The sequence below is a fragment of the Oncorhynchus kisutch genome, linkage group LG3 (assembly GCF_002021735.2).
Source record: "Oncorhynchus kisutch isolate 150728-3 linkage group LG3, Okis_V2, whole genome shotgun sequence".
Lineage (NCBI taxonomy): Eukaryota > Metazoa > Chordata > Actinopteri > Salmoniformes > Salmonidae > Oncorhynchus > Oncorhynchus kisutch.
The window spans coordinates 16145786-16154765 of NC_034176.2; the positions used below are offsets into that span (position 1 = coordinate 16145786).

Consider the following 8980-nt stretch of genomic DNA (forward strand, 5'->3'; position numbering starts at 1 on the left):
TATGATGATACAGGCCCAATTAAGGGATAGTGCTGTGTGAAAAATGTGATGACAGGGTGAATGGAAGACTAGACTCTGATCTGACATCTGAGAAAGAGTGAAAAGAGGGGAAGGAGGGAGAGAGAGAGAAAGAAAGAGAGGAAGGGTTGGTAAGGGAAATGAACATGGGGGAGAGGGTGACAGAGGAGGGAGGGAGGGAGGGAGGGAGGGAGGGGAGGGAGGGAGGGAGGGGAGGGAGGGAGGGAGGGAGGGAGGGAGGGAGGGAGGGAGGGAGGGAGGGAGGGAGGGAGGGAGGGAGGGAGGGAGGGAAAGGTTTAATGGGATTGAGAAGGAGAGAGAAAAAGTAGAGAGAGTGGAGGAGAATGATATATGATGAGTGAGACAGAGGGAAGGGAGAAAAGTGAGGAGAGAAACATTTTGTCAGGAGAAGAAGTGAGACAGGCCAGTAACAGAGGAAGTGGGGGTTGGGAGACAGGTGAGGAGAGATATTATTTGTCAGGAGAAGGAAAGAGACAGGCAGGTAACAGAGAAAGTGGGAATGAAAACTTTGAAGCTTCTTCAGGTAGAAAACAACAAAATTAAGGCAAACATTGTGACAGAGAAGGGAAAAAGTAGAAGATGCATTCTGCTAGCAAACACAAACGCAAAATGTGTAGAAGGCTACAAAGCTTGCCCTGGTTGTCAAGGTGCTTCAGGTAGTGAGCATAGCTAGTATCTTTTCCATTTTAGATTTTACAGTTGTATCTAATTTGACATAATATGGTAACACATTGACAAGGTAAATGTAACATGTATGTAGTTTATTTGTACTGTATGCAAACTGTATGTTTCATTCTCAGCAATGTCAGGGTCAATCAGGAACTGCTACAGCCATGTCAGCCATGTTGTTTTATTTTGATCAGCACCCATTTCACATTGATCCCACAGAGGATCTAGTCATGTCAAAGGTATATACAGTACTGTAGACATACTGTAAAAAACTCAGAAACAAAATATTCTTGAATATATTTTATTCTGTTCATTGAGAAAATACAATGATTTGAGAAAGTACAAAAATATTCCCTTTGATGTTTACTTTTTCTATAAATTCAGTCAATGTCAGATAAAGACAATGTGTCCTGCGGGTTCCCTTCAGATGTTATGCTGTATTCTAAGGACAGGTTAATTTAAAATCCAATACACCAATACAGACTTTTACAATTCAGAATAAATAATGTTGTACTTCTACATCCCAGTGAGTAGACATGGTAAACAGTTTTACAACTTACAGATTTAAATCACAATGATACAGAAAACTGACTTGATTCAAAGGACGTTAGTGTGTATTTGGTGGTTTCTGTGTATCTAGAACATATATATGCATGCTGATTATAAATAGTAGAGTTCTGTATCTGTCTTCTCAGCGTACTGTATCTTGATGGTTCTGCATGTTGATGTTCAGGTGGTGTTCGAAGCCCATGTCTCGAACCCCACTAGAGACAACAGTAAAGGGTCACGCAGATAGATGCTCCATCTGGAAGAGACAAGCAGAGACTATTAGTTAAACAATATCATCTCTGTCCAAATGATGATGCTGTACATGTTCAACTATTGTGTCTTGGGTGAACTTGGAACTTTGAACTTGGAGGGGCATTGTTGTCACACCCAAGGCTATGAATTTCCTTTCAGTCAGCTTGTGTGTATTATACAATATTATACAATACAGTTTATATTGTGTTTCAAACCGACTTTTACAAAACAGTTTATATTATGTTTGTGGACTCGAGTCACAAATATGATGACTTGCAACTCGACTTTGACTTTAACACCAATGACTCATGACTTAACTTGGACTTGAGCCTTTTGACTCGACCTGACTTGATACCCTCCCGAAGCCCAAATATTAAAAATAATGTTTTTTTTAAAAGTGTGCAGCGCATCAACTCTTCATTTAATGGACTACAGTTTGAATCAGACAGCAGCCAATCAAATTCTGCCAGCTGAGAAAAAGTTGTGAGTGGCAGTGCAGAGGAACGTCGGTGTATGAATTCAGATGGAGCCCTTGGAAAGATGATGCCCCAAATGTATTATTTTCAGATATAAAGACGATGCCGTATCAACAAAAAACGGATTGCAACTTTCAAAACATACGGAAAGGAAATTACAGACGGCGGCGCAACAATTTACAACTTTGTTCGACATTTGAAGCTGCACAAAGAACGGTATGTCATGGCTAATATAGCAGACAGCTATAAAATGTATAACTTTGCTAGTAGCATGTAGACTAACGTAATGTTAAATCAATGAGCCTCCACACAGTCAGTCAGTGCGGGAACGTGATCATTGCACCCAAGATTGAGCTACAACTGACCAAGCAGTTGGTAGCCTAAATCCTACCTGATGTTACTGCTGTTCCTAAAACCTTTGACATACATTAGCCTACTGTAACCACACACACACACACATAGAGAGAGAGAGACAGTGTCTGTGTGTGTGTGTGTGCATGTGCGTGTGTGCGCGTGCGTGTGTGTGTGTGCGTGTGTGTGTTAAGGTTGGGCAATTGTGTACAAGCCTAGATCGCCCGATTGCGCCCCATAGCGATCCTCGATAGTCGATCATCATTATGTATTATTGGGGGGTGGGGGGTGGGGTCTTTCTCATGGCTACCCATGTATTTCCAAGGAAATATAACGTTTATTTGGAAAGTAATAAATATGTAGATATTATTAAAAGCATTCATGATTTGCGTTAATGTAATATACTAACTATTACTCTTGTTAAAAATATGAAATGGAATTACATTTGCATAAGAGCACATTATGACTTGTTTAGGACTCAAAACTCAAAGTTTAGGACTTGAGACTTGACTTGATACTTGTCGGTCTTGATATTATGTTTCAAAACGACTGTTACAATACAGTTTATATTGTGTTTCAAACAGACTGCTACAATACAGTTTATATTGTATTTCAAACCGACTGTTACAATACAGATTATATTTAGTTTAAAATCGACTGTTACAATACAGTTTATATTGTGTTTCATCCAACTGTTACAATATGGTTTATATTGAGTTTCAAACGGACTGTTACAATACAGTTTACATTATGTTTCAAACCTATAATGTGGGGGTGCTGGTGCAGGGAAGTCAGGTGCAGGAGAATGAACTTGGTTAAAATGGAGATGTTTAATAAACATCAAAACCTCTGAAAACCAAATTATACAAAATAACAAATAGAGGGTGAAAAACCCATCGCACAACAGAATAACAATAAACACCTACATACAACAAACAATCTCCGGCAAGGACATGAGGGGAAACAGAGCATTAAATACACATGTCATTGATGGGATTGGAACGAGGTGTGTAGGAAGACAAGACAAAACCAATAGAAAATGAAAAATGGATCAATGATGGCTAGAAGGTTGATGACGTCAACCACAGAACACAGCCTTGAACAAGGAAAGGGACCCGACTTCGGCGGAAGTCGTGACAAAACCGATTGTTACAATACAGTTTATATTGTGTTTCAAACCGACTGTTACAATACAGTTTATATTGTGTTTCAAACCGACTGTTACAATACAGTTTATGTTGTGTTTCAAACCGACTGTTACAATACAGTTTATATTGTGTTTCAAACCGACTGTTACAATACAGTTTATATTGTGTTTCATCCGACTGTAACAATACAGTTTATGTTGTGTTTCAAACAGACTGCTACAATACAGTTTATATTGTGTTTCATCCGACTGTAACAATACAGTTTGCATTGTGTTTCAAACCGACTGTTCAACCAAATATACTTTTCAAGAACAGCACAACAAACACATAAAGCTACTGTCAAAAACATGGTACTTTTCTATACATTATGCATACATTTCACTACATACAAACTCCAGGCTTGCAGATCAAAAGAGGGCTCTGAGTTCTAAGTTCCAAATGTACTCGACAGCAACAAAGGGCCACAACAATGCCCCCTGACATGAGTCCCCGTCATATCACACTGAGCCTTCCACGCATTGTTCCCCTCACCTTCTCACATGTATTGTCTTACATTTTATCCTTAGAAGCCTATAAGACAGCCAGGTTTTGTGCTCTGGACACTAGGCCTGGGAGAGTATATGTGTTACAGCCACTTATTATTCTCTCATAGGGTGATGATGAGGTGATGGAGCTGGGTAACGCCTTATTTGATCCCTCTTACACCCAGCCCAACCTGGGTTCAGATCGCTCGTACAACCCCCCAACATCACCACCCTCTTACCCGACAATCTCTTTCTCCCACAAGGTATTATGCTATCACGTTTCCTGAAACTATAGAGGCTGCTGACAAGCATCGGAGACTCTGTTAGCTTTGTGGGGCCATAGATGAAAGTATGTACCATGTTGCTATAGCAGCTGAGGCTACTGGAGGTTCAACAGAGATACAACTGAATATTGTGTTTTCAACATATATATATTTTTTAATTGAACCTTTATTTAACTAGTCAAGTCAGTTAACAAAATTTTGCAGTAGCTTGGTTGTAGTTGAAGTAAAATCAAATCTTGGGAGTGTTTTCAGTAGTTAAGTCTTTTTATTTATTGTTATTTTACCTTTATTTAACCAGGTAGGCAGGTTGACAACACCTTTATTTAACCAGGTAGGCTAGTTGAGAACACCTTTATTTAACCAGGTAGGCTAGTTGACAACACCTTTATTTAACCAGGTAGGCTAGTTGACAACACCTTTATTTAACCAGGTAGGCTAGTTGACAACACCTTTATTTAACCAGGTAGGCTAGTTGAGAACACCTTTATTTAACCAGGTAGGCAGGTTGACAACACCTTTATTTAACCAGGTAGGCTAGTTGACAACACCTTTATTTAACCAGGTAGGCAAGTTGACAACACCTTTATTTAACCAGGTAGGCAAGTTGACAACACCTTTATTTAACCAGGTCGGCAAGTTGAGAACAAGTTCTCATTTACAATTGCGACCTGGCCAAGATAAAGCAAAGCAGTTCGACAGATAAAACGACACAGAGTTACACATGGAGTAAAAACAAACATACAGTCAATAATGCAGTATAAACAAGTCTATATACAATGTGAGCAAATGAGGTGAGAAGGGAGGTAAAGGCAAAAAAGGCCATGATGGCAAAGTAAATACAATATAGCAAGTAAAATACTGGAATGGTAGTTTTGCAATGGAAGAATGTGCAAAGTAGAAATAAAAAAATAATGGGGTGCAAAGGAGCAAAATAAATAAATTAATTAAAATTAAATACAGTTGGGAAAGAGGTAGTTGTTTGGGCTAAATTATAGGTGGGCTATGTACAGGTGCAGTAATCTGTGAGCTGCTCTGACAGTTGGTGCTTAAAGCTAGTGAAGGAGATAAGTGTTTCCAGTTTCAGAGATTTTTGTAGTTCGTTCCAGTCATTGGCAGCAGAGAACTGGAAGGAGAGGCGGCCAAAGAAAGAATTGGTTTTGGGGGTGACTAGAGAGATATACCTGCTGGAGCGTGTGCTACAGGTGGGAGATGCTATGGTGACCAGCGAGCTGAGATAAGGGGGGACTTTACCTAGCAGGGTCTTGTAGATGACATGGAGCCAGTGGGTTTGGCGACGAGTATGAAGCGAGGGCCAGCCAACGAGAGCGTACAGGTCGCAATGGTGGGTAGTATATGGGGCTTTGGTGATAAAACGGATTGCACTGTGATAGACTGCATCCAATTTGTTGAGTAGGGTATTGGAGGCTATTTTGTAAATGACATCGCCAAAGTCGAGGATTGGTAGGATGGTCAGTTTTACAAGGGTATGTTTGGCAGCATGAGTGAAGGATGCTTTGTTGCGAAATAGGAAGCCAATTCTAGATTTAACTTTGGATTGGAGATGTTTGATATGGGTCTGGAAGGAGAGTTTACAGTCTAACCAGACACCTAAGTATTTGTAGTTGTCCACGTATTCTAAGTCAGAGCCGTCCAGAGTAGTGATGTTGGACAGGCGGGTAGGTGCAGGTAGCGATCGGTTGAAGAGCATGCATTTAGTTTTACTTGTATTTAAGAGCAATTGGAGGCCACGGAAGGAGAGTTGTATGGCATTTTATTTTTTATTTTTTTTTATTTCACCTTTATTTAACCAGGTAGGCTAGTTGAGAACAAGTTCTCATTTGCAACTGCGACCTGGCCAAGATAAAGCATAGCAGTGTGAGCATACAACAAAGAGTTACACATGGAGTAAACAATTAACAAGTCAATAACACAGTAGAAAACGAAGGGGGGGTCTATATACAATGTGTGCAACCCTGGAGGGTTGTTAACACAGTGTCCAAAGAAGGGCCGGAAGTATACAGAATGGTGTCGTCTGCGTAGAGGTGGATCAGGGACTCACCAGCAGCAAGAGCGACCTCATTGATGAATACAGAGAAGAGAGTCGGTCCAAGAGTCGGTCCTTTACTGAAGACTCATCTCTTCAGTAGTCTGGCCCAGGGGTGTGAAGGTGTCTCTGCCTAGCCAGCTCCCCTCTCTCCACGGGTATTCTTTGCCTCTGACCCTATTACCGGGGCTGAGTTGAGGGAGAGGTTCTTGTTTCCCCCCCATATGTGTCAATGGCTTGCCCCCGCATCATGTATTGCCAGGCCTTTTTTTGCTATACTTGACTTGAGTGGGTTGACACGTTATCTTCCTGTCCGGTCTTGCGCCCCCTCAGGATTGTGTGGTGGGGAAGATCTTCGTTGTCTCAGGGTAGTAAGTTGGTGTCTGTTGATATCCCTCTGGTGTGGGGGCTGTGCTTTGACAAAGTGGGTGGGGCCTGGTTGGCCCTGTCCAGGCATATCGTCCCCCGACCCCCCCGTCGCAGTCCCCAGTGTCTATGCTATATATGTACCGGGGGCTAGGGCTGCATTTCACCTGTCTTATCCTAATTATCCCATCTCTCTCTCTCCAGATAGTTGGCCGGCCAGATTGGACCAGTCAGACAGCTGGCGAGATAGTACCAGTTGGCCGGATGGCCAGATAGTTGGCTGACCATACAGGAGTAGTCGGCCAGCCGGCGAGATAGGACCTAGATCTAAACTATTTATCATCTAGTAGGCTTTGATTAAATTTCCAATATCCTCGCCCATGTGGAAATTCTGTAACAGTAATATATATGCCAATCATGTGATGATCTGACCGCATTCTGTCCCCTATCAACACTTTTTCAACTTTTGGTGCCAGAGAGAATGAATAAGAAAGTAGTCAAGACGACTAGCTTGATTAAGCCTCCGCCATGTGTGTCTCACTAGGTCAAGGTATTTAAGTCTCCATATATCCACTAATTCCAATATATCCATGACATTCATGATTTCCTTAAATGCCCGATGGTGATAGTTTGTAGTGTGATTTCCTTTCCGGTCCATAGAGGTATTTAAGACTGTATTATAATCTCCCACCATAATAAAAGAGTCAGGGTTGCTTGTAGAGTTGATCAATTCTTGTAAATATTTTCAAAGAAGCTTGGATCATCATTATTCGGACCGTATAGGTTAATAAGCCATATCTGTTTATTGTCCAATAACATATTTAAAATAATCCATCTACCTTGAGGATCTGTTTGGACAATTTGTACATTTGGATTAAAATTACTGTTAATTAAAACCACATAACATAACCACATAACTTCATCTAAAATTGTTAAACAATATATATTATATTCCTTCTCTTTTAGCCAGGTAAATACTAATTGTCTTTTCTTATTATCTGCTAGGCCATTACAATTGTAACTGGCTATACTTATTTCACCACTTACTATAATGAGACAACTTTCAATTCTATTTATCAAAATATATGCTTGTAAACGTACCATTGAAAAGTAACATGATGATTGAGTGTCTTTATAACTGTACCGTGATATTTGCATTGCTACTAAGTAAACCTCCAATTGGTCCCTACTATTACACCCGCTAAAAGCCCTCCTATCCCGAGTTGGGTTGTCATCCCAATGCCCGGCAGACCACCCCCGACCCCTCCCATCCCATAGCCCTGAACAGACTGGGATCCATCCTTCGAAAAGAGCACACAGTGCCACTTACCGAATTGAAGTAGATCAACTGCCAAATGCATTTCCATCGCCCTCACCTTGATTTGTATTATATATAGCTGTGGATCATCCTCTATTGTCCCTAACGTCTTTTACTCCTTCGCAACAGTTGTGGGATACACACATACACCCACACACACTTAACCCTTTCCCCTCACACAACCATAAACTCACATTCTCAACAGTTGCACCATCCCAGAGCCCAACTCAAGAAAGGTCCTGATTTACAAATGCACTTACTGTTGCAGCTGCATGAGAAGGCCTGCAAGACCACGCAAACAAATTGAGAAATGGAGAGATTTTATGAACCATTGTCACATCCTAGATGATGGAGGTAAAATGTACACCTTTTCCCTGAAACACCCACAATATGGTCACCCGTATTGACCATATTCCCAAGCATCTCCATGCAGTCGGACTTTTGATTTTGTGCCACCAGGGTCACAATAATATACAGGATGCAGGATGCCTGTATCTTTGTAGTGACTGGGTGTATCCAAAGTGTAATTAATAACTTCACCATGCTCAAAGCTATCAGTGTCTGTTTAAAAATACAGTGGGGAGAACAAGTATTTGATACACTGCAGATTTTTCAGGTTTTCCTACTTACAAAGCATGTAGAGGTCTGTCATTTTTATCCTATGTATACTTCAACTGTGAGAGAAGGAATCTAAAACAAAAATCCAGAAAATCCCATTGTATGATTTTAAAGTAATTAATTTGCATTTTATTGCATGACATAAGTATTTGATCACCTACCAACCAGTAAGAATTCCGTCTCTCACAGACCTGTTAGTTTTTCTTTAAGAATCCCTCCTGTTCTCCACTCATTACCTGTATTAACTGAACCTGTTTGAACTCGTTACCTGTATAAAAGACACCTGTCCACACACTCAATCAAACAGACTCCATACTCTCCACAATGGCCAAGACCAGAGAG

The 8980-nt window shown here is 40.8% G+C and overlaps 1 long non-coding RNA gene across 3 annotated transcripts in view; it reads right to left on the bottom strand.

Annotated features, from left to right (window-relative positions):
- Positions 1-993: 993 nt before the first annotated feature.
- Positions 994-8980, bottom strand: part of LOC109871403 (uncharacterized) — a 69747-nt gene continuing 61760 nt past the window's right edge. For all 3 annotated transcript variants that reach the window (XR_002252294.2, XR_002252295.2, XR_002252296.2), the window contains exon 4: positions 994-1513. This is a non-coding gene — a long non-coding RNA (uncharacterized LOC109871403). The remainder of the gene's footprint in view (positions 1514-8980) is intronic.